General features: G+C 50.6%; 38 non-coding genes across 38 annotated transcripts; all 38 read left to right on the top strand.

Annotated features, from left to right (window-relative positions):
- Positions 1-319: 319 nt before the first annotated feature.
- Positions 320-438, top strand: LOC147283442 (5S ribosomal RNA). The gene has a single exon (XR_015122630.1). It is a non-coding gene; the product is annotated as a 5S ribosomal RNA (ribosomal RNA).
- A 513-nt stretch (positions 439-951) lies between these two features.
- LOC147283441 (5S ribosomal RNA) lies at positions 952-1,070 on the top strand. The gene has a single exon (XR_015122629.1). It is a non-coding gene; the product is annotated as a 5S ribosomal RNA (ribosomal RNA).
- Positions 1,071-1,583: 513 nt separating this feature from the next.
- Positions 1,584-1,702, top strand: LOC147283440 (5S ribosomal RNA). Its single transcript, XR_015122628.1, has one exon. It is a non-coding gene; the product is annotated as a 5S ribosomal RNA (ribosomal RNA).
- Positions 1,703-2,215: 513 nt separating this feature from the next.
- Positions 2,216-2,334, top strand: LOC147283439 (5S ribosomal RNA). The gene has a single exon (XR_015122626.1). It is a non-coding gene; the product is annotated as a 5S ribosomal RNA (ribosomal RNA).
- Positions 2,335-2,847: 513 nt separating this feature from the next.
- On the top strand, positions 2,848-2,966 carry LOC147283438 (5S ribosomal RNA). The gene has a single exon (XR_015122625.1). It is a non-coding gene; the product is annotated as a 5S ribosomal RNA (ribosomal RNA).
- Positions 2,967-3,479: 513 nt separating this feature from the next.
- On the top strand, positions 3,480-3,598 carry LOC147283437 (5S ribosomal RNA). The gene has a single exon (XR_015122624.1). It is a non-coding gene; the product is annotated as a 5S ribosomal RNA (ribosomal RNA).
- Positions 3,599-4,111: 513 nt separating this feature from the next.
- LOC147283436 (5S ribosomal RNA) lies at positions 4,112-4,230 on the top strand. The gene has a single exon (XR_015122623.1). It is a non-coding gene; the product is annotated as a 5S ribosomal RNA (ribosomal RNA).
- A 513-nt stretch (positions 4,231-4,743) lies between these two features.
- LOC147283435 (5S ribosomal RNA) lies at positions 4,744-4,862 on the top strand. Its single transcript, XR_015122622.1, has one exon. It is a non-coding gene; the product is annotated as a 5S ribosomal RNA (ribosomal RNA).
- A 513-nt stretch (positions 4,863-5,375) lies between these two features.
- LOC147283434 (5S ribosomal RNA) lies at positions 5,376-5,494 on the top strand. Its single transcript, XR_015122621.1, has one exon. It is a non-coding gene; the product is annotated as a 5S ribosomal RNA (ribosomal RNA).
- Positions 5,495-6,007: 513 nt separating this feature from the next.
- LOC147283433 (5S ribosomal RNA) lies at positions 6,008-6,126 on the top strand. Its single transcript, XR_015122620.1, has one exon. It is a non-coding gene; the product is annotated as a 5S ribosomal RNA (ribosomal RNA).
- A 513-nt stretch (positions 6,127-6,639) lies between these two features.
- LOC147283432 (5S ribosomal RNA) lies at positions 6,640-6,758 on the top strand. The gene has a single exon (XR_015122619.1). It is a non-coding gene; the product is annotated as a 5S ribosomal RNA (ribosomal RNA).
- A 513-nt stretch (positions 6,759-7,271) lies between these two features.
- Positions 7,272-7,390, top strand: LOC147283431 (5S ribosomal RNA). Its single transcript, XR_015122618.1, has one exon. It is a non-coding gene; the product is annotated as a 5S ribosomal RNA (ribosomal RNA).
- Positions 7,391-7,903: 513 nt separating this feature from the next.
- On the top strand, positions 7,904-8,022 carry LOC147283430 (5S ribosomal RNA). Its single transcript, XR_015122617.1, has one exon. It is a non-coding gene; the product is annotated as a 5S ribosomal RNA (ribosomal RNA).
- Positions 8,023-8,535: 513 nt separating this feature from the next.
- LOC147283429 (5S ribosomal RNA) lies at positions 8,536-8,654 on the top strand. Its single transcript, XR_015122615.1, has one exon. It is a non-coding gene; the product is annotated as a 5S ribosomal RNA (ribosomal RNA).
- A 513-nt stretch (positions 8,655-9,167) lies between these two features.
- Positions 9,168-9,286, top strand: LOC147283428 (5S ribosomal RNA). Its single transcript, XR_015122614.1, has one exon. It is a non-coding gene; the product is annotated as a 5S ribosomal RNA (ribosomal RNA).
- A 513-nt stretch (positions 9,287-9,799) lies between these two features.
- LOC147283427 (5S ribosomal RNA) lies at positions 9,800-9,918 on the top strand. Its single transcript, XR_015122613.1, has one exon. It is a non-coding gene; the product is annotated as a 5S ribosomal RNA (ribosomal RNA).
- Positions 9,919-10,431: 513 nt separating this feature from the next.
- Positions 10,432-10,550, top strand: LOC147283426 (5S ribosomal RNA). The gene has a single exon (XR_015122612.1). It is a non-coding gene; the product is annotated as a 5S ribosomal RNA (ribosomal RNA).
- A 513-nt stretch (positions 10,551-11,063) lies between these two features.
- On the top strand, positions 11,064-11,182 carry LOC147283425 (5S ribosomal RNA). Its single transcript, XR_015122611.1, has one exon. It is a non-coding gene; the product is annotated as a 5S ribosomal RNA (ribosomal RNA).
- Positions 11,183-11,695: 513 nt separating this feature from the next.
- Positions 11,696-11,814, top strand: LOC147283424 (5S ribosomal RNA). Its single transcript, XR_015122610.1, has one exon. It is a non-coding gene; the product is annotated as a 5S ribosomal RNA (ribosomal RNA).
- A 513-nt stretch (positions 11,815-12,327) lies between these two features.
- Positions 12,328-12,446, top strand: LOC147283423 (5S ribosomal RNA). The gene has a single exon (XR_015122609.1). It is a non-coding gene; the product is annotated as a 5S ribosomal RNA (ribosomal RNA).
- A 513-nt stretch (positions 12,447-12,959) lies between these two features.
- On the top strand, positions 12,960-13,078 carry LOC147283422 (5S ribosomal RNA). The gene has a single exon (XR_015122608.1). It is a non-coding gene; the product is annotated as a 5S ribosomal RNA (ribosomal RNA).
- Positions 13,079-13,591: 513 nt separating this feature from the next.
- Positions 13,592-13,710, top strand: LOC147283421 (5S ribosomal RNA). The gene has a single exon (XR_015122607.1). It is a non-coding gene; the product is annotated as a 5S ribosomal RNA (ribosomal RNA).
- Positions 13,711-14,223: 513 nt separating this feature from the next.
- Positions 14,224-14,342, top strand: LOC147283420 (5S ribosomal RNA). Its single transcript, XR_015122606.1, has one exon. It is a non-coding gene; the product is annotated as a 5S ribosomal RNA (ribosomal RNA).
- Positions 14,343-14,855: 513 nt separating this feature from the next.
- LOC147283419 (5S ribosomal RNA) lies at positions 14,856-14,974 on the top strand. The gene has a single exon (XR_015122604.1). It is a non-coding gene; the product is annotated as a 5S ribosomal RNA (ribosomal RNA).
- A 513-nt stretch (positions 14,975-15,487) lies between these two features.
- Positions 15,488-15,606, top strand: LOC147283418 (5S ribosomal RNA). Its single transcript, XR_015122603.1, has one exon. It is a non-coding gene; the product is annotated as a 5S ribosomal RNA (ribosomal RNA).
- Positions 15,607-16,119: 513 nt separating this feature from the next.
- LOC147283417 (5S ribosomal RNA) lies at positions 16,120-16,238 on the top strand. Its single transcript, XR_015122602.1, has one exon. It is a non-coding gene; the product is annotated as a 5S ribosomal RNA (ribosomal RNA).
- A 513-nt stretch (positions 16,239-16,751) lies between these two features.
- LOC147283416 (5S ribosomal RNA) lies at positions 16,752-16,870 on the top strand. The gene has a single exon (XR_015122601.1). It is a non-coding gene; the product is annotated as a 5S ribosomal RNA (ribosomal RNA).
- Positions 16,871-17,383: 513 nt separating this feature from the next.
- LOC147283415 (5S ribosomal RNA) lies at positions 17,384-17,502 on the top strand. The gene has a single exon (XR_015122600.1). It is a non-coding gene; the product is annotated as a 5S ribosomal RNA (ribosomal RNA).
- A 513-nt stretch (positions 17,503-18,015) lies between these two features.
- On the top strand, positions 18,016-18,134 carry LOC147283414 (5S ribosomal RNA). The gene has a single exon (XR_015122599.1). It is a non-coding gene; the product is annotated as a 5S ribosomal RNA (ribosomal RNA).
- A 513-nt stretch (positions 18,135-18,647) lies between these two features.
- LOC147283413 (5S ribosomal RNA) lies at positions 18,648-18,766 on the top strand. The gene has a single exon (XR_015122704.1). It is a non-coding gene; the product is annotated as a 5S ribosomal RNA (ribosomal RNA).
- A 513-nt stretch (positions 18,767-19,279) lies between these two features.
- LOC147283412 (5S ribosomal RNA) lies at positions 19,280-19,398 on the top strand. Its single transcript, XR_015122598.1, has one exon. It is a non-coding gene; the product is annotated as a 5S ribosomal RNA (ribosomal RNA).
- A 513-nt stretch (positions 19,399-19,911) lies between these two features.
- Positions 19,912-20,030, top strand: LOC147283411 (5S ribosomal RNA). The gene has a single exon (XR_015122597.1). It is a non-coding gene; the product is annotated as a 5S ribosomal RNA (ribosomal RNA).
- A 513-nt stretch (positions 20,031-20,543) lies between these two features.
- Positions 20,544-20,662, top strand: LOC147283410 (5S ribosomal RNA). Its single transcript, XR_015122596.1, has one exon. It is a non-coding gene; the product is annotated as a 5S ribosomal RNA (ribosomal RNA).
- A 513-nt stretch (positions 20,663-21,175) lies between these two features.
- Positions 21,176-21,294, top strand: LOC147283409 (5S ribosomal RNA). Its single transcript, XR_015122595.1, has one exon. It is a non-coding gene; the product is annotated as a 5S ribosomal RNA (ribosomal RNA).
- A 513-nt stretch (positions 21,295-21,807) lies between these two features.
- LOC147283408 (5S ribosomal RNA) lies at positions 21,808-21,926 on the top strand. Its single transcript, XR_015122593.1, has one exon. It is a non-coding gene; the product is annotated as a 5S ribosomal RNA (ribosomal RNA).
- A 513-nt stretch (positions 21,927-22,439) lies between these two features.
- LOC147283407 (5S ribosomal RNA) lies at positions 22,440-22,558 on the top strand. Its single transcript, XR_015122592.1, has one exon. It is a non-coding gene; the product is annotated as a 5S ribosomal RNA (ribosomal RNA).
- Positions 22,559-23,071: 513 nt separating this feature from the next.
- On the top strand, positions 23,072-23,190 carry LOC147283406 (5S ribosomal RNA). The gene has a single exon (XR_015122591.1). It is a non-coding gene; the product is annotated as a 5S ribosomal RNA (ribosomal RNA).
- Positions 23,191-23,703: 513 nt separating this feature from the next.
- Positions 23,704-23,822, top strand: LOC147283405 (5S ribosomal RNA). Its single transcript, XR_015122667.1, has one exon. It is a non-coding gene; the product is annotated as a 5S ribosomal RNA (ribosomal RNA).
- Positions 23,823-23,988: the final 166 nt, after the last annotated feature.

The raw sequence follows: 23,988 nt of genomic DNA, 5'->3' as shown, positions 1-23,988 counted from the left end.
GCTGTCGCGTGTTTCTCTGTTTCATCCTGGAGGCGAAGGGGTCGCGCGTAGGACGGGGTGACGGAGCCAAAGGCGGTGATGTAAGGCGGATTTCGGGAAAATAAGGCCATTTACTAGGCCGAATTAGCGTTTTAAGTGTATTTTTGAATTTTTGGGCGATTACGTAACTTTTATTTATCGCTTTAATTTTCCGGGCATCGGTCGAAGTCGCGGCGCTCCATCTTGCGCACGCGTTATTGCAGAATCGGGCCATCTATATGTTTCTCTCTCGCGGCATAGCGGAAACATTTATATATACGGTGACGACGCATGAACTTACGGGTGCGATCATACCAGCACTAATGCACCGGATCCCATCAGAACTCCGCAGCTAAGCGTGCTTGGGCGAGAGTAGTACTAGGATGGGTGACCTCCTGGGAAGTCCTCGTGTTGCACCCCTATCCTTTTTGCGTTTGTCGCCTGTTTCTTTCTTCTTCTTTTTTTCTTTCTTTCTTCCTCGAGGCGGCGGGGGTGCGATTTGGACGGGCGACGAAGCCACATGCGGTGATGATGTAAGGCGGATTTAGGGCAAATAAGGCCGTTTAGTAGGCTGAATTAGCGCACCCCTATCCCTTTTGCGTTCTCGCTTCCAAGCTGTCGCGTGTTTCTCTGTTTCATCCTAGAGGCGAAGGGGTCGCGCGTAGGACGGGGTGACGGAGCCAAAGGCGGTGATGTAAGGCGGATTTCGGGAAAATAAGGCCATTTACTAGGCCGAATTAGCGTTTTAAGTGTATTTTTGAATTTTTGGGCGATTACGTAACTTTTATTTATCGCTTTAATTTTCCGGGCATCGGTCGAAGTCGCGGCGCTCCATCTTGCGCACGCGTTATTGCAGAATCGGGCCATCTATATGTTTCTCTCTCGCGGCATAGCGGAAACATTTATATATACGGTGACGACGCATGAACTTACGGGTGCGATCATACCAGCACTAATGCACCGGATCCCATCAGAACTCCGCAGCTAAGCGTGCTTGGGCGAGAGTAGTACTAGGATGGGTGACCTCCTGGGAAGTCCTCGTGTTGCACCCCTATCCTTTTTGCGTTTGTCGCCTGTTTCTTTCTTCTTCTTTTTTTCTTTCTTTCTTCCTCGAGGCGGCGGGGGTGCGATTTGGACGGGCGACGAAGCCACATGCGGTGATGATGTAAGGCGGATTTAGGGCAAATAAGGCCGTTTAGTAGGCTGAATTAGCGCACCCCTATCCCTTTTGCGTTCTCGCTTCCAAGCTGTCGCGTGTTTCTCTGTTTCATCCTGGAGGCGAAGGGGTCGCGCGTAGGACGGGGTGACGGAGCCAAAGGCGGTGATGTAAGGCGGATTTCGGGAAAATAAGGCCATTTACTAGGCCGAATTAGCGTTTTAAGTGTATTTTTGAATTTTTGGGCGATTACGTAACTTTTATTTATCGCTTTAATTTTCCGGGCATCGGTCGAAGTCGCGGCGCTCCATCTTGCGCACGCGTTATTGCAGAATCGGGCCATCTATATGTTTCTCTCTCGCGGCATAGCGGAAACATTTATATATACGGTGACGACGCATGAACTTACGGGTGCGATCATACCAGCACTAATGCACCGGATCCCATCAGAACTCCGCAGCTAAGCGTGCTTGGGCGAGAGTAGTACTAGGATGGGTGACCTCCTGGGAAGTCCTCGTGTTGCACCCCTATCCTTTTTGCGTTTGTCGCCTGTTTCTTTCTTCTTCTTTTTTTCTTTCTTTCTTCCTCGAGGCGGCGGGGGTGCGATTTGGACGGGCGACGAAGCCACATGCGGTGATGATGTAAGGCGGATTTAGGGCAAATAAGGCCGTTTAGTAGGCTGAATTAGCGCACCCCTATCCCTTTTGCGTTCTCGCTTCCAAGCTGTCGCGTGTTTCTCTGTTTCATCCTGGAGGCGAAGGGGTCGCGCGTAGGACGGGGTGACGGAGCCAAAGGCGGTGATGTAAGGCGGATTTCGGGAAAATAAGGCCATTTACTAGGCCGAATTAGCGTTTTAAGTGTATTTTTGAATTTTTGGGCGATTACGTAACTTTTATTTATCGCTTTAATTTTCCGGGCATCGGTCGAAGTCGCGGCGCTCCATCTTGCGCACGCGTTATTGCAGAATCGGGCCATCTATATGTTTCTCTCTCGCGGCATAGCGGAAACATTTATATATACGGTGACGACGCATGAACTTACGGGTGCGATCATACCAGCACTAATGCACCGGATCCCATCAGAACTCCGCAGCTAAGCGTGCTTGGGCGAGAGTAGTACTAGGATGGGTGACCTCCTGGGAAGTCCTCGTGTTGCACCCCTATCCTTTTTGCGTTTGTCGCCTGTTTCTTTCTTCTTCTTTTTTTCTTTCTTTCTTCCTCGAGGCGGCGGGGGTGCGATTTGGACGGGCGACGAAGCCACATGCGGTGATGATGTAAGGCGGATTTAGGGCAAATAAGGCCGTTTAGTAGGCTGAATTAGCGCACCCCTATCCCTTTTGCGTTCTCGCTTCCAAGCTGTCGCGTGTTTCTCTGTTTCATCCTGGAGGCGAAGGGGTCGCGCGTAGGACGGGGTGACGGAGCCAAAGGCGGTGATGTAAGGCGGATTTCGGGAAAATAAGGCCATTTACTAGGCCGAATTAGCGTTTTAAGTGTATTTTTGAATTTTTGGGCGATTACGTAACTTTTATTTATCGCTTTAATTTTCCGGGCATCGGTCGAAGTCGCGGCGCTCCATCTTGCGCACGCGTTATTGCAGAATCGGGCCATCTATATGTTTCTCTCTCGCGGCATAGCGGAAACATTTATATATACGGTGACGACGCATGAACTTACGGGTGCGATCATACCAGCACTAATGCACCGGATCCCATCAGAACTCCGCAGCTAAGCGTGCTTGGGCGAGAGTAGTACTAGGATGGGTGACCTCCTGGGAAGTCCTCGTGTTGCACCCCTATCCTTTTTGCGTTTGTCGCCTGTTTCTTTCTTCTTCTTTTTTTCTTTCTTTCTTCCTCGAGGCGGCGGGGGTGCGATTTGGACGGGCGACGAAGCCACATGCGGTGATGATGTAAGGCGGATTTAGGGCAAATAAGGCCGTTTAGTAGGCTGAATTAGCGCACCCCTATCCCTTTTGCGTTCTCGCTTCCAAGCTGTCGCGTGTTTCTCTGTTTCATCCTGGAGGCGAAGGGGTCGCGCGTAGGACGGGGTGACGGAGCCAAAGGCGGTGATGTAAGGCGGATTTCGGGAAAATAAGGCCATTTACTAGGCCGAATTAGCGTTTTAAGTGTATTTTTGAATTTTTGGGCGATTACGTAACTTTTATTTATCGCTTTAATTTTCCGGGCATCGGTCGAAGTCGCGGCGCTCCATCTTGCGCACGCGTTATTGCAGAATCGGGCCATCTATATGTTTCTCTCTCGCGGCATAGCGGAAACATTTATATATACGGTGACGACGCATGAACTTACGGGTGCGATCATACCAGCACTAATGCACCGGATCCCATCAGAACTCCGCAGCTAAGCGTGCTTGGGCGAGAGTAGTACTAGGATGGGTGACCTCCTGGGAAGTCCTCGTGTTGCACCCCTATCCTTTTTGCGTTTGTCGCCTGTTTCTTTCTTCTTCTTTTTTTCTTTCTTTCTTCCTCGAGGCGGCGGGGGTGCGATTTGGACGGGCGACGAAGCCACATGCGGTGATGATGTAAGGCGGATTTAGGGCAAATAAGGCCGTTTAGTAGGCTGAATTAGCGCACCCCTATCCCTTTTGCGTTCTCGCTTCCAAGCTGTCGCGTGTTTCTCTGTTTCATCCTGGAGGCGAAGGGGTCGCGCGTAGGACGGGGTGACGGAGCCAAAGGCGGTGATGTAAGGCGGATTTCGGGAAAATAAGGCCATTTACTAGGCCGAATTAGCGTTTTAAGTGTATTTTTGAATTTTTGGGCGATTACGTAACTTTTATTTATCGCTTTAATTTTCCGGGCATCGGTCGAAGTCGCGGCGCTCCATCTTGCGCACGCGTTATTGCAGAATCGGGCCATCTATATGTTTCTCTCTCGCGGCATAGCGGAAACATTTATATATACGGTGACGACGCATGAACTTACGGGTGCGATCATACCAGCACTAATGCACCGGATCCCATCAGAACTCCGCAGCTAAGCGTGCTTGGGCGAGAGTAGTACTAGGATGGGTGACCTCCTGGGAAGTCCTCGTGTTGCACCCCTATCCTTTTTGCGTTTGTCGCCTGTTTCTTTCTTCTTCTTTTTTTCTTTCTTTCTTCCTCGAGGCGGCGGGGGTGCGATTTGGACGGGCGACGAAGCCACATGCGGTGATGATGTAAGGCGGATTTAGGGCAAATAAGGCCGTTTAGTAGGCTGAATTAGCGCACCCCTATCCCTTTTGCGTTCTCGCTTCCAAGCTGTCGCGTGTTTCTCTGTTTCATCCTGGAGGCGAAGGGGTCGCGCGTAGGACGGGGTGACGGAGCCAAAGGCGGTGATGTAAGGCGGATTTCGGGAAAATAAGGCCATTTACTAGGCCGAATTAGCGTTTTAAGTGTATTTTTGAATTTTTGGGCGATTACGTAACTTTTATTTATCGCTTTAATTTTCCGGGCATCGGTCGAAGTCGCGGCGCTCCATCTTGCGCACGCGTTATTGCAGAATCGGGCCATCTATATGTTTCTCTCTCGCGGCATAGCGGAAACATTTATATATACGGTGACGACGCATGAACTTACGGGTGCGATCATACCAGCACTAATGCACCGGATCCCATCAGAACTCCGCAGCTAAGCGTGCTTGGGCGAGAGTAGTACTAGGATGGGTGACCTCCTGGGAAGTCCTCGTGTTGCACCCCTATCCTTTTTGCGTTTGTCGCCTGTTTCTTTCTTCTTCTTTTTTTCTTTCTTTCTTCCTCGAGGCGGCGGGGGTGCGATTTGGACGGGCGACGAAGCCACATGCGGTGATGATGTAAGGCGGATTTAGGGCAAATAAGGCCGTTTAGTAGGCTGAATTAGCGCACCCCTATCCCTTTTGCGTTCTCGCTTCCAAGCTGTCGCGTGTTTCTCTGTTTCATCCTGGAGGCGAAGGGGTCGCGCGTAGGACGGGGTGACGGAGCCAAAGGCGGTGATGTAAGGCGGATTTCGGGAAAATAAGGCCATTTACTAGGCCGAATTAGCGTTTTAAGTGTATTTTTGAATTTTTGGGCGATTACGTAACTTTTATTTATCGCTTTAATTTTCCGGGCATCGGTCGAAGTCGCGGCGCTCCATCTTGCGCACGCGTTATTGCAGAATCGGGCCATCTATATGTTTCTCTCTCGCGGCATAGCGGAAACATTTATATATACGGTGACGACGCATGAACTTACGGGTGCGATCATACCAGCACTAATGCACCGGATCCCATCAGAACTCCGCAGCTAAGCGTGCTTGGGCGAGAGTAGTACTAGGATGGGTGACCTCCTGGGAAGTCCTCGTGTTGCACCCCTATCCTTTTTGCGTTTGTCGCCTGTTTCTTTCTTCTTCTTTTTTTCTTTCTTTCTTCCTCGAGGCGGCGGGGGTGCGATTTGGACGGGCGACGAAGCCACATGCGGTGATGATGTAAGGCGGATTTAGGGCAAATAAGGCCGTTTAGTAGGCTGAATTAGCGCACCCCTATCCCTTTTGCGTTCTCGCTTCCAAGCTGTCGCGTGTTTCTCTGTTTCATCCTGGAGGCGAAGGGGTCGCGCGTAGGACGGGGTGACGGAGCCAAAGGCGGTGATGTAAGGCGGATTTCGGGAAAATAAGGCCATTTACTAGGCCGAATTAGCGTTTTAAGTGTATTTTTGAATTTTTGGGCGATTACGTAACTTTTATTTATCGCTTTAATTTTCCGGGCATCGGTCGAAGTCGCGGCGCTCCATCTTGCGCACGCGTTATTGCAGAATCGGGCCATCTATATGTTTCTCTCTCGCGGCATAGCGGAAACATTTATATATACGGTGACGACGCATGAACTTACGGGTGCGATCATACCAGCACTAATGCACCGGATCCCATCAGAACTCCGCAGCTAAGCGTGCTTGGGCGAGAGTAGTACTAGGATGGGTGACCTCCTGGGAAGTCCTCGTGTTGCACCCCTATCCTTTTTGCGTTTGTCGCCTGTTTCTTTCTTCTTCTTTTTTTCTTTCTTTCTTACTCGAGGCGGCGGGGGTGCGATTTGGACGGGCGACGAAGCCACATGCGGTGATGATGTAAGGCGGATTTAGGGCAAATAAGGCCGTTTAGTAGGCTGAATTAGCGCACCCCTATCCCTTTTGCGTTCTCGCTTCCAAGCTGTCGCGTGTTTCTCTGTTTCATCCTGGAGGCGAAGGGGTCGCGCGTAGGACGGGGTGACGGAGCCAAAGGCGGTGATGTAAGGCGGATTTCGGGAAAATAAGGCCATTTACTAGGCCGAATTAGCGTTTTAAGTGTATTTTTGAATTTTTGGGCGATTACGTAACTTTTATTTATCGCTTTAATTTTCCGGGCATCGGTCGAAGTCGCGGCGCTCCATCTTGCGCACGCGTTATTGCAGAATCGGGCCATCTATATGTTTCTCTCTCGCGGCATAGCGGAAACATTTATATATACGGTGACGACGCATGAACTTACGGGTGCGATCATACCAGCACTAATGCACCGGATCCCATCAGAACTCCGCAGCTAAGCGTGCTTGGGCGAGAGTAGTACTAGGATGGGTGACCTCCTGGGAAGTCCTCGTGTTGCACCCCTATCCTTTTTGCGTTTGTCGCCTGTTTCTTTCTTCTTCTTTTTTTCTTTCTTTCTTCCTCGAGGCGGCGGGGGTGCGATTTGGACGGGCGACGAAGCCACATGCGGTGATGATGTAAGGCGGATTTAGGGCAAATAAGGCCGTTTAGTAGGCTGAATTAGCGCACCCCTATCCCTTTTGCGTTCTCGCTTCCAAGCTGTCGCGTGTTTCTCTGTTTCATCCTGGAGGCGAAGGGGTCGCGCGTAGGACGGGGTGACGGAGCCAAAGGCGGTGATGTAAGGCGGATTTCGGGAAAATAAGGCCATTTACTAGGCCGAATTAGCGTTTTAAGTGTATTTTTGAATTTTTGGGCGATTACGTAACTTTTATTTATCGCTTTAATTTTCCGGGCATCAGTCGAAGTCGCGCCGCTCCATCTTGCGCACGCGTTATTGCAGAATCGGGCCATCTATATGTTTCTCTCTCGCGGCATAGCGGAAACATTTATATATACGGTGACGACGCATGAACTTACGGGTGCGATCATACCAGCACTAATGCACCGGATCCCATCAGAACTCCGCAGCTAAGCGTGCTTGGGCGAGAGTAGTACTAGGATGGGTGACCTCCTGGGAAGTCCTCGTGTTGCACCCCTATCCTTTTTGCGTTTGTCGCCTGTTTCTTTCTTCTTCTTTTTTTCTTTCTTTCTTCCTCGAGGCGGCGGGGGTGCGATTTGGACGGGCGACGAAGCCACATGCGGTGATGATGTAAGGCGGATTTAGGGCAAATAAGGCCGTTTAGTAGGCTGAATTAGCGCACCCCTATCCCTTTTGCGTTCTCGCTTCCAAGCTGTCGCGTGTTTCTCTGTTTCATCCTGGAGGCGAAGGGGTCGCGCGTAGGACGGGGTGACGGAGCCAAAGGCGGTGATGTAAGGCGGATTTCGGGAAAATAAGGCCATTTACTAGGCCGAATTAGCGTTTTAAGTGTATTTTTGAATTTTTGGGCGATTACGTAACTTTTATTTATCGCTTTAATTTTCCGGGCATCGGTCGAAGTCGCGGCGCTCCATCTTGCGCACGCGTTATTGCAGAATCGGGCCATCTATATGTTTCTCTCTCGCGGCATAGCGGAAACATTTATATATACGGTGACGACGCATGAACTTACGGGTGCGATCATACCAGCACTAATGCACCGGATCCCATCAGAACTCCGCAGCTAAGCGTGCTTGGGCGAGAGTAGTACTAGGATGGGTGACCTCCTGGGAAGTCCTCGTGTTGCACCCCTATCCTTTTTGCGTTTGTCGCCTGTTTCTTTCTTCTTCTTTTTTTCTTTCTTTCTTCCTCGAGGCGGCGGGGGTGCGATTTGGACGGGCGACGAAGCCACATGCGGTGATGATGTAAGGCGGATTTAGGGCAAATAAGGCCGTTTAGTAGGCTGAATTAGCGCACCCCTATCCCTTTTGCGTTCTCGCTTCCAAGCTGTCGCGTGTTTCTCTGTTTCATCCTGGAGGCGAAGGGGTCGCGCGTAGGACGGGGTGACGGAGCCAAAGGCGGTGATGTAAGGCGGATTTCGGGAAAATAAGGCCATTTACTAGGCCGAATTAGCGTTTTAAGTGTATTTTTGAATTTTTGGGCGATTACGTAACTTTTATTTATCGCTTTAATTTTCCGGGCATCGGTCGAAGTCGCGGCGCTCCATCTTGCGCACGCGTTATTGCAGAATCGGGCCATCTATATGTTTCTCTCTCGCGGCATAGCGGAAACATTTATATATACGGTGACGACGCATGAACTTACGGGTGCGATCATACCAGCACTAATGCACCGGATCCCATCAGAACTCCGCAGCTAAGCGTGCTTGGGCGAGAGTAGTACTAGGATGGGTGACCTCCTGGGAAGTCCTCGTGTTGCACCCCTATCCTTTTTGCGTTTGTCGCCTGTTTCTTTCTTCTTCTTTTTTTCTTTCTTTCTTCCTCGAGGCGGCGGGGGTGCGATTTGGACGGGCGACGAAGCCACATGCGGTGATGATGTAAGGCGGATTTAGGGCAAATAAGGCCGTTTAGTAGGCTGAATTAGCGCACCCCTATCCCTTTTGCGTTCTCGCTTCCAAGCTGTCGCGTGTTTCTCTGTTTCATCCTGGAGGCGAAGGGGTCGCGCGTAGGACGGGGTGACGGAGCCAAAGGCGGTGATGTAAGGCGGATTTCGGGAAAATAAGGCCATTTACTAGGCCGAATTAGCGTTTTAAGTGTATTTTTGAATTTTTGGGCGATTACGTAACTTTTATTTATCGCTTTAATTTTCCGGGCATCGGTCGAAGTCGCGGCGCTCCATCTTGCGCACGCGTTATTGCAGAATCGGGCCATCTATATGTTTCTCTCTCGCGGCATAGCGGAAACATTTATATATACGGTGACGACGCATGAACTTACGGGTGCGATCATACCAGCACTAATGCACCGGATCCCATCAGAACTCCGCAGCTAAGCGTGCTTGGGCGAGAGTAGTACTAGGATGGGTGACCTCCTGGGAAGTCCTCGTGTTGCACCCCTATCCTTTTTGCGTTTGTCGCCTGTTTCTTTCTTCTTCTTTTTTTCTTTCTTTCTTCCTCGAGGCGGCGGGGGTGCGATTTGGACGGGCGACGAAGCCACATGCGGTGATGATGTAAGGCGGATTTAGGGCAAATAAGGCCGTTTAGTAGGCTGAATTAGCGCACCCCTATCCCTTTTGCGTTCTCGCTTCCAAGCTGTCGCGTGTTTCTCTGTTTCATCCTGGAGGCGAAGGGGTCGCGCGTAGGACGGGGTGACGGAGCCAAAGGCGGTGATGTAAGGCGGATTTCGGGAAAATAAGGCCATTTACTAGGCCGAATTAGCGTTTTAAGTGTATTTTTGAATTTTTGGGCGATTACGTAACTTTTATTTATCGCTTTAATTTTCCGGGCATCGGTCGAAGTCGCGGCGCTCCATCTTGCGCACGCGTTATTGCAGAATCGGGCCATCTATATGTTTCTCTCTCGCGGCATAGCGGAAACATTTATATATACGGTGACGACGCATGAACTTACGGGTGCGATCATACCAGCACTAATGCACCGGATCCCATCAGAACTCCGCAGCTAAGCGTGCTTGGGCGAGAGTAGTACTAGGATGGGTGACCTCCTGGGAAGTCCTCGTGTTGCACCCCTATCCTTTTTGCGTTTGTCGCCTGTTTCTTTCTTCTTCTTTTTTTCTTTCTTTCTTCCTCGAGGCGGCGGGGGTGCGATTTGGACGGGCGACGAAGCCACATGCGGTGATGATGTAAGGCGGATTTAGGGCAAATAAGGCCGTTTAGTAGGCTGAATTAGCGCACCCCTATCCCTTTTGCGTTCTCGCTTCCAAGCTGTCGCGTGTTTCTCTGTTTCATCCTGGAGGCGAAGGGGTCGCGCGTAGGACGGGGTGACGGAGCCAAAGGCGGTGATGTAAGGCGGATTTCGGGAAAATAAGGCCATTTACTAGGCCGAATTAGCGTTTTAAGTGTATTTTTGAATTTTTGGGCGATTACGTAACTTTTATTTATCGCTTTAATTTTCCGGGCATCGGTCGAAGTCGCGGCGCTCCATCTTGCGCACGCGTTATTGCAGAATCGGGCCATCTATATGTTTCTCTCTCGCGGCATAGCGGAAACATTTATATATACGGTGACGACGCATGAACTTACGGGTGCGATCATACCAGCACTAATGCACCGGATCCCATCAGAACTCCGCAGCTAAGCGTGCTTGGGCGAGAGTAGTACTAGGATGGGTGACCTCCTGGGAAGTCCTCGTGTTGCACCCCTATCCTTTTTGCGTTTGTCGCCTGTTTCTTTCTTCTTCTTTTTTTCTTTCTTTCTTCCTCGAGGCGGCGGGGGTGCGATTTGGACGGGCGACGAAGCCACATGCGGTGATGATGTAAGGCGGATTTAGGGCAAATAAGGCCGTTTAGTAGGCTGAATTAGCGCACCCCTATCCCTTTTGCGTTCTCGCTTCCAAGCTGTCGCGTGTTTCTCTGTTTCATCCTGGAGGCGAAGGGGTCGCGCGTAGGACGGGGTGACGGAGCCAAAGGCGGTGATGTAAGGCGGATTTCGGGAAAATAAGGCCATTTACTAGGCCGAATTAGCGTTTTAAGTGTATTTTTGAATTTTTGGGCGATTACGTAACTTTTATTTATCGCTTTAATTTTCCGGGCATCGGTCGAAGTCGCGGCGCTCCATCTTGCGCACGCGTTATTGCAGAATCGGGCCATCTATATGTTTCTCTCTCGCGGCATAGCGGAAACATTTATATATACGGTGACGACGCATGAACTTACGGGTGCGATCATACCAGCACTAATGCACCGGATCCCATCAGAACTCCGCAGCTAAGCGTGCTTGGGCGAGAGTAGTACTAGGATGGGTGACCTCCTGGGAAGTCCTCGTGTTGCACCCCTATCCTTTTTGCGTTTGTCGCCTGTTTCTTTCTTCTTCTTTTTTTCTTTCTTTCTTCCTCGAGGCGGCGGGGGTGCGATTTGGACGGGCGACGAAGCCACATGCGGTGATGATGTAAGGCGGATTTAGGGCAAATAAGGCCGTTTAGTAGGCTGAATTAGCGCACCCCTATCCCTTTTGCGTTCTCGCTTCCAAGCTGTCGCGTGTTTCTCTGTTTCATCCTGGAGGCGAAGGGGTCGCGCGTAGGACGGGGTGACGGAGCCAAAGGCGGTGATGTAAGGCGGATTTCGGGAAAATAAGGCCATTTACTAGGCCGAATTAGCGTTTTAAGTGTATTTTTGAATTTTTGGGCGATTACGTAACTTTTATTTATCGCTTTAATTTTCCGGGCATCGGTCGAAGTCGCGGCGCTCCATCTTGCGCACGCGTTATTGCAGAATCGGGCCATCTATATGTTTCTCTCTCGCGGCATAGCGGAAACATTTATATATACGGTGACGACGCATGAACTTACGGGTGCGATCATACCAGCACTAATGCACCGGATCCCATCAGAACTCCGCAGCTAAGCGTGCTTGGGCGAGAGTAGTACTAGGATGGGTGACCTCCTGGGAAGTCCTCGTGTTGCACCCCTATCCTTTTTGCGTTTGTCGCCTGTTTCTTTCTTCTTCTTTTTTTCTTTCTTTCTTCCTCGAGGCGGCGGGGGTGCGATTTGGACGGGCGACGAAGCCACATGCGGTGATGATGTAAGGCGGATTTAGGGCAAATAAGGCCGTTTAGTAGGCTGAATTAGCGCACCCCTATCCCTTTTGCGTTCTCGCTTCCAAGCTGTCGCGTGTTTCTCTGTTTCATCCTGGAGGCGAAGGGGTCGCGCGTAGGACGGGGTGACGGAGCCAAAGGCGGTGATGTAAGGCGGATTTCGGGAAAATAAGGCCATTTACTAGGCCGAATTAGCGTTTTAAGTGTATTTTTGAATTTTTGGGCGATTACGTAACTTTTATTTATCGCTTTAATTTTCCGGGCATCGGTCGAAGTCGCGGCGCTCCATCTTGCGCACGCGTTATTGCAGAATCGGGCCATCTATATGTTTCTCTCTCGCGGCATAGCGGAAACATTTATATATACGGTGACGACGCATGAACTTACGGGTGCGATCATACCAGCACTAATGCACCGGATCCCATCAGAACTCCGCAGCTAAGCGTGCTTGGGCGAGAGTAGTACTAGGATGGGTGACCTCCTGGGAAGTCCTCGTGTTGCACCCCTATCCTTTTTGCGTTTGTCGCCTGTTTCTTTCTTCTTCTTTTTTTCTTTCTTTCTTCCTCGAGGCGGCGGGGGTGCGATTTGGACGGGCGACGAAGCCACATGCGGTGATGATGTAAGGCGGATTTAGGGCAAATAAGGCCGTTTAGTAGGCTGAATTAGCGCACCCCTATCCCTTTTGCGTTCTCGCTTCCAAGCTGTCGCGTGTTTCTCTGTTTCATCCTGGAGGCGAAGGGGTCGCGCGTAGGACGGGGTGACGGAGCCAAAGGCGGTGATGTAAGGCGGATTTCGGGAAAATAAGGCCATTTACTAGGCCGAATTAGCGTTTTAAGTGTATTTTTGAATTTTTGGGCGATTACGTAACTTTTATTTATCGCTTTAATTTTCCGGGCATCGGTCGAAGTCGCGGCGCTCCATCTTGCGCACGCGTTATTGCAGAATCGGGCCATCTATATGTTTCTCTCTCGCGGCATAGCGGAAACATTTATATATACGGTGACGACGCATGAACTTACGGGTGCGATCATACCAGCACTAATGCACCGGATCCCATCAGAACTCCGCAGCTAAGCGTGCTTGGGCGAGAGTAGTACTAGGATGGGTGACCTCCTGGGAAGTCCTCGTGTTGCACCCCTATCCTTTTTGCGTTTGTCGCCTGTTTCTTTCTTCTTCTTTTTTTCTTTCTTTCTTCCTCGAGGCGGCGGGGGTGCGATTTGGACGGGCGACGAAGCCACATGCGGTGATGATGTAAGGCGGATTTAGGGCAAATAAGGCCGTTTAGTAGGCTGAATTAGCGCACCCCTATCCCTTTTGCGTTCTCGCTTCCAAGCTGTCGCGTGTTTCTCTGTTTCATCCTGGAGGCGAAGGGGTCGCGCGTAGGACGGGGTGACGGAGCCAAAGGCGGTGATGTAAGGCGGATTTCGGGAAAATAAGGCCATTTACTAGGCCGAATTAGCGTTTTAAGTGTATTTTTGAATTTTTGGGCGATTACGTAACTTTTATTTATCGCTTTAATTTTCCGGGCATCGGTCGAAGTCGCGGCGCTCCATCTTGCGCACGCGTTATTGCAGAATCGGGCCATCTATATGTTTCTCTCTCGCGGCATAGCGGAAACATTTATATATACGGTGACGACGCATGAACTTACGGGTGCGATCATACCAGCACTAATGCACCGGATCCCATCAGAACTCCGCAGCTAAGCGTGCTTGGGCGAGAGTAGTACTAGGATGGGTGACCTCCTGGGAAGTCCTCGTGTTGCACCCCTATCCTTTTTGCGTTTGTCGCCTGTTTCTTTCTTCTTCTTTTTTTCTTTCTTTCTTCCTCGAGGCGGCGGGGGTGCGATTTGGACGGGCGACGAAGCCACATGCGGTGATGATGTAAGGCGGATTTAGGGCAAATAAGGCCGTTTAGTAGGCTGAATTAGCGCACCCCTATCCCTTTTGCGTTCTCGCTTCCAAGCTGTCGCGTGTTTCTCTGTTTCATCCTGGAGGCGAAGGGGTCGCGCGTAGGACGGGGTGACGGAGCCAAAGGCGGTGATGTAAGGCGGATTTCGGGAAAATAAGGCCATTTACTAGGCCGAATTAGCGTTTTAAGTGTATTTTTGAATTTTTGGGCGATTACGTAACTTTTATTTATCGCTTTAATTTTCCGGGCATCGGTCGAAGTCGCGGCGCTCCATCTTGCGCACGCGTTATTGCAGAATCGGGCCATCTATATGTTTCTCTCTCGCGGCATAGCGGAAACATTTATATATACGGTGACGACGCATGAACTTACGGGTGCGATCATACCAGCACTAATGCACCGGATCCCATCAGAACTCCGCAGCTAAGCGTGCTTGGGCGAGAGTAGTACTAGGATGGGTGACCTCCTGGGAAGTCCTCGTGTTGCACCCCTATCCTTTTTGCGTTTGTCGCCTGTTTCTTTCTTCTTCTTTTTTTCTTTCTTTCTTCCTCGAGGCGGCGGGGGTGCGATTTGGACGGGCGACGAAGCCACATGCGGTGATGATGTAAGGCGGATTTAGGGCAAATAAGGCCGTTTAGTAGGCTGAATTAGCGCACCCCTATCCCTTTTGCGTTCTCGCTTCCAAGCTGTCGCGTGTTTCTCTGTTTCATCCTGGAGGCGAAGGGGTCGCGCGTAGGACGGGGTGACGGAGCCAAAGGCGGTGATGTAAGGCGGATTTCGGGAAAATAAGGCCATTTACTAGGCCGAATTAGCGTTTTAAGTGTATTTTTGAATTTTTGGGCGATTACGTAACTTTTATTTATCGCTTTAATTTTCCGGGCATCGGTCGAAGTCGCGGCGCTCCATCTTGCGCACGCGTTATTGCAGAATCGGGCCATCTATATGTTTCTCTCTCGCGGCATAGCGGAAACATTTATATATACGGTGACGACGCATGAACTTACGGGTGCGATCATACCAGCACTAATGCACCGGATCCCATCAGAACTCCGCAGCTAAGCGTGCTTGGGCGAGAGTAGTACTAGGATGGGTGACCTCCTGGGAAGTCCTCGTGTTGCACCCCTATCCTTTTTGCGTTTGTCGCCTGTTTCTTTCTTCTTCTTTTTTTCTTTCTTTCTTCCTCGAGGCGGCGGGGGTGCGATTTGGACGGGCGACGAAGCCACATGCGGTGATGATGTAAGGCGGATTTAGGGCAAATAAGGCCGTTTAGTAGGCTGAATTAGCGCACCCCTATCCCTTTTGCGTTCTCGCTTCCAAGCTGTCGCGTGTTTCTCTGTTTCATCCTGGAGGCGAAGGGGTCGCGCGTAGGACGGGGTGACGGAGCCAAAGGCGGTGATGTAAGGCGGATTTCGGGAAAATAAGGCCATTTACTAGGCCGAATTAGCGTTTTAAGTGTATTTTTGAATTTTTGGGCGATTACGTAACTTTTATTTATCGCTTTAATTTTCCGGGCATCGGTCGAAGTCGCGGCGCTCCATCTTGCGCACGCGTTATTGCAGAATCGGGCCATCTATATGTTTCTCTCTCGCGGCATAGCGGAAACATTTATATATACGGTGACGACGCATGAACTTACGGGTGCGATCATACCAGCACTAATGCACCGGATCCCATCAGAACTCCGCAGCTAAGCGTGCTTGGGCGAGAGTAGTACTAGGATGGGTGACCTCCTGGGAAGTCCTCGTGTTGCACCCCTATCCTTTTTGCGTTTGTCGCCTGTTTCTTTCTTCTTCTTTTTTTCTTTCTTTCTTCCTCGAGGCGGCGGGGGTGCGATTTGGACGGGCGACGAAGCCACATGCGGTGATGATGTAAGGCGGATTTAGGGCAAATAAGGCCGTTTAGTAGGCTGAATTAGCGCACCCCTATCCCTTTTGCGTTCTCGCTTCCAAGCTGTCGCGTGTTTCTCTGTTTCATCCTGGAGGCGAAGGGGTCGCGCGTAGGACGGGGTGACGGAGCCAAAGGCGGTGATGTAAGGCGGATTTCGGGAAAATAAGGCCATTTACTAGGCCGAATTAGCGTTTTAAGTGTATTTTTGAATTTTTGGGCGATTACGTAACTTTTATTTATCGCTTTAATTTTCCGGGCATCGGTCGAAGTCGCGGCGCTCCATCTTGCGCACGCGTTATTGCAGAATCGGGCCATCTATATGTTTCTCTCTCGCGGCATAGCGGAAACATTTATATATACGGTGACGACGCATGAACTTACGGGTGCGATCATACCAGCACTAATGCACCGGATCCCATCAGAACTCCGCAGCTAAGCGTGCTTGGGCGAGAGTAGTACTAGGATGGGTGACCTCCTGGGAAGTCCTCGTGTTGCACCCCTATCCTTTTTGCGTTTGTCGCCTGTTTCTTTCTTCTTCTTTTTTTCTTTCTTTCTTCCTCGAGGCGGCGGGGGTGCGATTTGGACGGGCGACGAAGCCACATGCGGTGATGATGTAAGGCGGATTTAGGGCAAATAAGGCCGTTTAGTAGGCTGAATTAGCGCACCCCTATCCCTTTTGCGTTCTCGCTTCCAAGCTGTCGCGTGTTTCTCTGTTTCATCCTGGAGGCGAAGGGGTCGCGCGTAGGACGGGGTGACGGAGCCAAAGGCGGTGATGTAAGGCGGATTTCGGGAAAATAAGGCCATTTACTAGGCCGAATTACCGTTTTAAGTGTATTTTTGAATTTTTGGGCGATTACGTAACTTTTATTTATCGCTTTAATTTTCCGGGCATCGGTCGAAGTCGCGCCGCTCCATCTTGCGCACGCGTTATTGCAGAATCGGGCCATCTATATGTTTCTCTCTCGCGGCATAGCGGAAACATTTATATATACGGTGACGACGCATGAACTTACGGGTGCGATCATACCAGCACTAATGCACCGGATCCCATCAGAACTCCGCAGCTAAGCGTGCTTGGGCGAGAGTAGTACTAGGATGGGTGACCTCCTGGGAAGTCCTCGTGTTGCACCCCTATCCTTTTTGCGTTTGTCGCCTGTTTCTTTCTTCTTCTTTTTTTCTTTCTTTCTTCCTCGAGGCGGCGGGGGTGCGATTTGGACGGGCGACGAAGCCACATGCGGTGATGATGTAAGGCGGATTTAGGGCAAATAAGGCCGTTTAGTAGGCTGAATTAGCGCACCCCTATCCCTTTTGCGTTCTCGCTTCCAAGCTGTCGCGTGTTTCTCTGTTTCATCCTGGAGGCGAAGGGGTCGCGCGTAGGACGGGGTGACGGAGCCAAAGGCGGTGATGTAAGGCGGATTTCGGGAAAATAAGGCCATTTACTAGGCCGAATTACCGTTTTAAGTGTATTTTTGAATTTTTGGGCGATTACGTAACTTTTATTTATCGCTTTAATTTTCCGGGCATCGGTCGAAGTCGCGGCGCTCCATCTTGCGCACGCGTTATTGCAGAATCGGGCCATCTATATGTTTCTCTCTCGCGGCATAGCGGAAACATTTATATATACGGTGACGACGCATGAACTTACGGGTGCGATCATACCAGCACTAATGCACCGGATCCCATCAGAACTCCGCAGCTAAGCGTGCTTGGGCGAGAGTAGTACTAGGATGGGTGACCTCCTGGGAAGTCCTCGTGTTGCACCCCTATCCTTTTTGCGTTTGTCGCCTGTTTCTTTCTTCTTCTTTTTTTCTTTCTTTCTTCCTCGAGGCGGCGGGGGTGCGATTTGGACGGGCGACGAAGCCACATGCGGTGATGATGTAAGGCGGATTTAGGGCAAATAAGGCCGTTTAGTAGGCTGAATTAGCGCACCCCTATCCCTTTTGCGTTCTCGCTTCCAAGCTGTCGCGTGTTTCTCTGTTTCATCCTGGAGGCGAAGGGGTCGCGCGTAGGACGGGGTGACGGAGCCAAAGGCGGTGATGTAAGGCGGATTTCGGGAAAATAAGGCCATTTACTAGGCCGAATTAGCGTTTTAAGTGTATTTTTGAATTTTTGGGCGATTACGTAACTTTTATTTATCGCTTTAATTTTCCGGGCATCGGTCGAAGTCGCGGCGCTCCATCTTGCGCACGCGTTATTGCAGAATCGGGCCATCTATATGTTTCTCTCTCGCGGCATAGCGGAAACATTTATATATACGGTGACGACGCATGAACTTACGGGTGCGATCATACCAGCACTAATGCACCGGATCCCATCAGAACTCCGCAGCTAAGCGTGCTTGGGCGAGAGTAGTACTAGGATGGGTGACCTCCTGGGAAGTCCTCGTGTTGCACCCCTATCCTTTTTGCGTTTGTCGCCTGTTTCTTTCTTCTTCTTTTTTTCTTTCTTTCTTCCTCGAGGCGGCGGGGGTGCGATTTGGACGGGCGACGAAGCCACATGCGGTGATGATGTAAGGCGGATTTAGGGCAAATAAGGCCGTTTAGTAGGCTGAATTAGCGCACCCCTATCCCTTTTGCGTTCTCGCTTCCAAGCTGTCGCGTGTTTCTCTGTTTCATCCTGGAGGCGAAGGGGTCGCGCGTAGGACGGGGTGACGGAGCCAAAGGCGGTGATGTAAGGCGGATTTCGGGAAAATAAGGCCATTTACTAGGCCGAATTAGCGTTTTAAGTGTATTTTTGAATTTTTGGGCGATTACGTAACTTTTATTTATCGCTTTAATTTTCCGGGCATCGGTCGAAGTCGCGGCGCTCCATCTTGCGCACGCGTTATTGCAGAATCGGGCCATCTATATGTTTCTCTCTCGCGGCATAGCGGAAACATTTATATATACGGTGACGACGCATGAACTTACGGGTGCGATCATACCAGCACTAATGCACCGGATCCCATCAGAACTCCGCAGTTAAGCGTGCTTGGGCGAGAGTAGTACTAGGATGGGTGACCTCCTGGGAAGTCCTCGTGTTGCACCCCTATCCTTTTTGCGTTTGTCGCCTGTTTCTTTCTTCTTCTTTTTTTCTTTCTTTCTTCCTCGAGGCGGCGGGGGTGCGATTTGGACGGGCGACGAAGCCACATGCGGTGATGATGTAAGGCGGATTTAGGGCAAATAAGGCCGTTTAGTAGGCTGAATTAGCGCACCCCTATCCCTTTTGCGTTCTCGCTTCCAAGCTGTCGCGTGTTTCTCTGTTTCATCCTGGAGGCGAAGGGGTCGCGCGTAGGACGGGGTGACGGAGCCAAAGGCGGTGATGTAAGGCGGATTTCGGGAAAATAAGGCCATTTACTAGGCCGAATTAGCGTTTTAAGTGTATTTTTGAATTTTTGGGCGATTACGTAACTTTTATTTATCGCTTTAATTTTCCGGGCATCGGTCGAAGTCGCGGCGCTCCATCTTGCGCACGCGTTATTGCAGAATCGGGCCATCTATATGTTTCTCTCTCGCGGCATAGCGGAAACATTTATATATACGGTGACGACGCATGAACTTACGGGTGCGATCATACCAGCACTAATGCACCGGATCCCATCAGAACTCCGCAGCTAAGCGTGCTTGGGCGAGAGTAGTACTAGGATGGGTGACCTCCTGGGAAGTCCTCGTGTTGCACCCCTATCCTTTTTGCGTTTGTCGCCTGTTTCTTTCTTCTTCTTTTTTTCTTTCTTTCTTCCTCGAGGCGGCGGGGGTGCGATTTGGACGGGCGACGAAGCCACATGCGGTGATGATGTAAGGCGGATTTAGGGCAAATAAGGCCGTTTAGTAGGCTGAATTAGCGCACCCCTATCCCTTTTGCGTTCTCGCTTCCAAGCTGTCGCGTGTTTCTCTGTTTCATCCTGGAGGCGAAGGGGTCGCGCGTAGGACGGGGTGACGGAGCCAAAGGCGGTGATGTAAGGCGGATTTCGGGAAAATAAGGCCATTTACTAGGCCGAATTAGCGTTTTAAGTGTATTTTTGAATTTTTGGGCGATTACGTAACTTTTATTTATCGCTTTAATTTTCCGGGCATCGGTCGAAGTCGCGGCGCTCCATCTTGCGCACGCGTTATTGCAGAATCGGGCCATCTATATGTTTCTCTCTCGCGGCATAGCGGAAACATTTATATATACGGTGACGACGCATGAACTTACGGGTGCGATCATACCAGCACTAATGCACCGGATCCCATCAGAACTCCGCAGCTAAGCGTGCTTGGGCGAGAGTAGTACTAGGATGGGTGACCTCCTGGGAAGTCCTCGTGTTGCACCCCTATCCTTTTTGCGTTTGTCGCCTGTTTCTTTCTTCTTCTTTTTTTCTTTCTTTCTTCCTCGAGGCGGCGGGGGTGCGATTTGGACGGGCGACGAAGCCACATGCGGTGATGATGTAAGGCGGATTTAGGGCAAATAAGGCCGTTTAGTAGGCTGAATTAGCGCACCCCTATCCCTTTTGCGTTCTCGCTTCCAAGCTGTCGCGTGTTTCTCTGTTTCATCCTGGAGGCGAAGGGGTCGCGCGTAGGACGGGGTGACGGAGCCAAAGGCGGTGATGTAAGGCGGATTTCGGGAAAATAAGGCCATTTACTAGGCCGAATTAGCGTTTTAAGTGTATTTTTGAATTTTTGGGCGATTACGTAACTTTTATTTATCGCTTTAATTTTCCGGGCATCGGTCGAAGTCGCGGCGCTCCATCTTGCGCACGCGTTATTGCAGAATCGGGCCATCTATATGTTTCTCTCTCGCGGCATAGCGGAAACATTTATATATACGGTGACGACGCATGAACTTACGGGTGCGATCATACCAGCACTAATGCACCGGATCCCATCAGAACTCCGCAGCTAAGCGTGCTTGGGCGAGAGTAGTACTAGGATGGGTGACCTCCTGGGAAGTCCTCGTGTTGCACCCCTATCCTTTTTGCGTTTGTCGCCTGTTTCTTTCTTCTTCTTTTTTTCTTTCTTTCTTCCTCGAGGCGGCGGGGGTGCGATTTGGACGGGCGACGAAGCCACATGCGGTGATGATGTAAGGCGGATTTAGGGCAAATAAGGCCGTTTAGTAGGCTGAATTAGCGCACCCCTATCCCTTTTGCGTTCTCGCTTCCAAGCTGTCGCGTGTTTCTCTGTTTCATCCTGGAGGCGAAGGGGTCGCGCGTAGGACGGGGTGACGGAGCCAAAGGCGGTGATGTAAGGCGGATTTCGGGAAAATAAGGCCATTTACTAGGCCGAATTACCGTTTTAAGTGTATTTTTGAATTTTTGGGCGATTACGTAACTTTTATTTATCGCTTTAATTTTCCGGGCATCGGTCGAAGTCGCGGCGCTCCATCTTGCGCACGCGTTATTGCAGAATCGGGCCATCTATATGTTTCTCTCTCGCGGCATAGCGGAAACATTTATATATACGGTGACGACGCATGAACTTACGGGTGCGATCATACCAGCACTAATGCACCGGATCCCATCAGAACTCCGCAGCTAAGCGTGCTTGGGCGAGAGTAGTACTAGGATGGGTGACCTCCTGGGAAGTCCTCGTGTTGCACCCCTATCCTTTTTGCGTTTGTCGCCTGTTTCTTTCTTCTTCTTTTTTTCTTTCTTTCTTCCTCGAGGCGGCGGGGGTGCGATTTGGACGGGCGACGAAGCCACATGCGGTGATGATGTAAGGCGGATTTAGGGCAAATAAGGCCGTTTAGTAGGCTGAATTAGCGCACCCCTATCCCTTTTGCGTTCTCGCTTCCAAGCTGTCGCGTGTTTCTCTGTTTCATCCTGGAGGCGAAGGGGTCGCGCGTAGGACGGGGTGACGGAGCCAAAGGCGGTGATGTAAGGCGGATTTCGGGAAAATAAGGCCATTTACTAGGCCGAATTACCGTTTTAAGTGTATTTTTGAATTTTTGGGCGATTACGTAACTTTTATTTATCGCTTTAATTTTCCGGGCATCGGTCGAAGTCGCGGCGCTCCATCTTGCGCACGCGTTATTGCAGAATCGGGCCATCTATATGTTTCTCTCTCGCGGCATAGCGGAAACATTTATATATACGGTGACGACGCATGAACTTACGGGTGCGATCATACCAGCACTAATGCACCGGATCCCATCAGAACTCCGCAGCTAAGCGTGCTTGGGCGAGAGTAGTACTAGGATGGGTGACCTCCTGGGAAGTCCTCGTGTTGCACCCCTATCCTTTTTGCGTTTGTCGCCTGTTTCTTTCTTCTTCTTTTTTTCTTTCTTTCTTCCTCGAGGCGGCGGGGGTGCGATTTGGACGGGCGACGAAGCCACATGCGGTGATGATGTAAGGCGGATTTAGGGCAAATAAGGCCGTTTAGTAGGCTGAATTAGCGCACCCCTATCCCTTTTGCGTTCTCGCTTCCAAGCTGTCGCGTGTTTCTCTGTTTCATCCTGGAGGCGAAGGGGTCGCGCGTAGGACGGGGTGACGGAGCCAAAGGCGGTGATGTAAGGCGGATTTCGGGAAAATAAGGCCATTTACTAGGCCGAATTAGCGTTTTAAGTGTATTTTTGAATTTTTGGGCGATTACGTAACTTTTATTTATCGCTTTAATTTTCCGGGCATCGGTCGAAGTCGCGGCGCTCCATCTTGCGCACGCGTTATTGCAGAATCGGGCCATCTATATGTTTCTCTCTCGCGGCATAGCGGAAACATTTATATATACGGTGACGACGCATGAACTTACGGGTGCGATCATACCAGCACTAATGCACCGGATCCCATCAGAACTCCGCAGCTAAGCGTGCTTGGGCGAGAGTAGTACTAGGATGGGTGACCTCCTGGGAAGTCCTCGTGTTGCACCCCTATCCTTTTTGCGTTTGTCGCCTGTTTCTTTCTTCTTCTTTTTTTCTTTCTTTCTTCCTCGAGGCGGCGGGGGTGCGATTTGGACGGGCGACGAAGCCACATGCGGTGATGATGTAAGGCGGATTTAGGGCAAATAAGGCCGTTTAGTAGGCTGAATTAGCGCACCCCTATCCCTTTTGCGTTCTCGCTTCCAAGCTGTCGCGTGTTTCTCTGTTTCATCCTGGAGGCGAAGGGGTCGCGCGTAGGACGGGGTGACGGAGCCAAAGGCGGTGATGTAAGGCGGATTTCGGGAAAATAAGGCCATTTACTAGGCCGAATTACCGTTTTAAGTGTATTTTTGAATTTTTGGGCGATTACGTAACTTTTATTTATCGCTTTAATTTTCCGGGCATCGGTCGAAGTCGCGCCGCTCCATCTTGCGCACGCGTTATTGCAGAATCGGGCCATCTATATGTTTCTCTCTCGCGGCATAGCGGAAACATTTATATATACGGTGACGACGCATGAACTTACGGGTGCGATCATACCAGCACTAATGCACCGGATCCCATCAGAACTCCGCAGCTAAGCGTGCTTGGGCGAGAGTAGTACTAGGATGGGTGACCTCCTGGGAAGTCCTCGTGTTGCACCCCTATCCTTTTTGCGTTTGTCGCCTGTTTCTTTCTTCTTCTTTTTTTCTTTCTTTCTTCCTCGAGGCGGCGGGGGTGCGATTTGGACGGGCGACGAAGCCACATGCGGTGATGATGTAAGGCGGATTTAGGGCAAATAAGGCCGTTTAGTAGGCTGAATTAGCGCACCCCTATCCCTTTTGCGTTCTCGCTTCCAAGCTGTCGCGTGTTTCTCTGTTTCATCCTGGAGGCGAAGGGGTCGCGCGTAGGACGGGGTGACGGAGCCAAAGGCGGTGATGTAAGGCGGATTTCGGGAAAATAAGGCCATTTACTAGGCCGAATTACCGTTTTAAGTGTATTTTTGAATTTTTGGGCGATTACGTAACTTTTATTTATCGCTTTAATTTTCCGGGCATCGGTCGAAGTCGCGGCGCTCCATCTTGCGCACGCGTTATTGCAGAATCGGGCCATCTATATGTTTCTCTCTCGCGGCATAGCGGAAACATTTATATATACGGTGACGACGCATGAACTTACGGGTGCGATCATACCAGCACTAATGCACCGGATCCCATCAGAACTCCGCAGTTAAGCGTTCTTGGGCGAGAGTAGTACTAGGATGGGTGACCTCCTGGGAAGTCCTCGTGTTGCACCCCTATCCTTTTTGCGTTTGTCGCCTGTTTCTTTCTTCTTCTTTTTTTCTTTCTTTCTTCCTCGAGGCGGCGGGGGTGCGATTTGGACGGGCGACGAAGCCACATGCGGTGATGATGTAAGGCGGATTTAGGGCAAATAAGGCCGTTTAGTAGGCTGAATTAGCGCACC

The sequence above is a fragment of the Dryas octopetala genome, chromosome 5 (genome assembly GCF_963921425.1).
Source record: "Dryas octopetala chromosome 5, drDryOcto1.1, whole genome shotgun sequence".
Classification (NCBI taxonomy): domain Eukaryota; kingdom Viridiplantae; phylum Streptophyta; class Magnoliopsida; order Rosales; family Rosaceae; genus Dryas; species Dryas octopetala.
The sequence above is the reverse complement of the archived record's forward strand: the minus strand, read 5'-3'. Positions and strand labels throughout refer to the sequence as shown.